Source organism: Chrysochloris asiatica, unplaced genomic scaffold, assembly GCF_000296735.1.
Source record: "Chrysochloris asiatica unplaced genomic scaffold, ChrAsi1.0 scaffold00101, whole genome shotgun sequence".
NCBI lineage: Eukaryota > Metazoa > Chordata > Mammalia > Afrosoricida > Chrysochloridae > Chrysochloris > Chrysochloris asiatica.
Window position 1 is genome coordinate 8,981,193 of NW_006408619.1, and position 2,086 is coordinate 8,983,278.

General features: G+C 41.0%; 1 pseudogene; it reads right to left on the minus strand.

Annotated features, from left to right (window-relative positions):
* Window positions 1-1,296: 1,296 nt before the first annotated feature.
* Window positions 1,297-2,086, minus strand: part of LOC102823358 — a 5,572-nt pseudogene continuing 4,782 nt past the window's right edge.

The following is a 2,086-nucleotide window of genomic DNA, read 5'->3' on the forward strand; positions in this document are numbered from 1 at the left end:
GAAACTCAAAAGGAACACATAAGCAGGCATGTAAGCTTGCTGGCGACCACATTGGTCTGCTGGTGAGTGGAAGAGGGGGAAAGGCAGCAATGAAGAAATGGGCTGAGTTCAACCATGGTCTACAGACTCCTGTTGACCTGAAGATGAGAGAGAGAAGAAGAAGGGCTGGTTGGTGCAAAGTGTGGTGAGACTTGGGGACACCTGAGCCCATGGACAAGGGGAGAGGCATAAGAACACCCAAAGTAGCAGATAGTACCCATTTGACCTAGCCTTGGTGGCTTGATAATGAGAACTGGACTAGAGGAAGATAAAAACAAACAAACAAACATTTTTTGATAAAGGAAACGAGGGTAAATAGCAACAATTTGAAGAACATGACCTATACTCATGGAGCTAGTAACTCTAAATACCAACAGAAAGGGAAGGAGTCTTCATACCAAGTATCAGTGCTGTCTGATAGATAGAGATGGGCAACTTAGACCATGGCTAACTAAAATAAGGAGCAATAAAGGGACGAAGAGACTGATTTACAAAGTTTCAAGAGGGAGTTTGCTTTAATAGTGTGTGGGAGGTGGGGAATGAGTCCCCACTGAATAGTTTTTATCTTGTCTAGATGGGTCTGGTTAAAAGAAATGGGGATAAGATTCTCATGATACAATAGTGAGTAATTCTTTTTTTTTTCTTTTTAAGGTTTTTATTGTGGATTCACTGAAAGTTTACAGGGCAGATGATCAGTTTTACATTCAACAAATCATAAACCTTGTTTCATTACAGTGATTATAATCCCCTCCATGTACTAACAGTTAACAGTATTTCTTTATATTCACTTTAGCTTTTTAAAAACAAAACCAAAAAACACTCAGGCGTATATAATAATTTACACCTCCAAAGGGCACTTTCTACAAGTCAGCCTCCTGGTCACTGGCTCTCAGTCCCTCTCTTCCCATGAATCTATAGTCCTCAGCCACTCCCTGTCTCCATGCCCCCATCTCTTCCTCCATCTCTGACATCACTGCTTCTCTGGAAAAGGTCGCACATTCTGCTTGTGCTCTTCTCCTCCGATGGTCCTAGGGTCCTCTGTTTCTGGACTGTAAGATTAACCACTCTCCTGTTTTTTTGTTTTGTTTTGTTTTTACACGTCACATACTGATTTTACTCAACTTCTATACAGTACCTTGATTTAAATCCAAGAGCCAAAGTTAAGATTCTCCTTCTCTATTTTTGGTAAACAACTTCATAGTATACTTGAATGACTTCCTTCCCTGGATTTTAACTGGGAGCAGCCTTTCAATTTTTTTATTTAAAAGAAGGCAGGTTGAGCACTTTTGTACTGGTATCATCAATGTTAAGATTTCTTGGGCTCTCAAGAAGAGTCATACTCTTTTTATGAATTGGTTGGGCTCCTGCTAAGCCAGCCTCAGATTTCTCCAGTTTATTTTATGCACCAATTTGTGTAACAAGCTCATTCATGTTTGTCTCCAATACCATTCTCCCCATCACCGTTTTTGCAAGAATATTCTGAACTTTGTCTACATGGAAAATTAAATCCAGTTCACAGACATTTTCGAAGCACTTGTCTGATGTTCCCACAAATACTTGAATTAGATCCAAAACACCAAGTTCACTTTCTGAAGAATCCATACGGAAGACAAAATGTAATGTTGCATAATGGCTATAAGTCCATTCATTGTCAGATCCTCTCCTATTACCCATCTTCATTCTAGGATATAACAAACATTTTCATCTCTCTTAGATACCAAGTGGGATTTCTCTGATGATTTGCTATTGTGTATCTTCTGCTATGGTGCTGTAGGATAAGCATTGGACCACAAGGTCACTTTGAACCTCATGGTCGGCAGTTCAAACTTACCACCCACTCCTTGGAAACTCTATACAGGGTCACTATGAGTCAGAACTGACTCGATGGCACTTAATAACAACAATCTTCATTATAGGGTTAGTAGAACTTGGAGAGTCTCCGCTTCCAATCATTGCTGAAGATGAAGATCATGGCTGGGCAGGGCCGACCTGGTGGGCACTCGGGAGCCGGGGCAGAGCGGGTGCATGAAACCCACCGAGGGAGCTT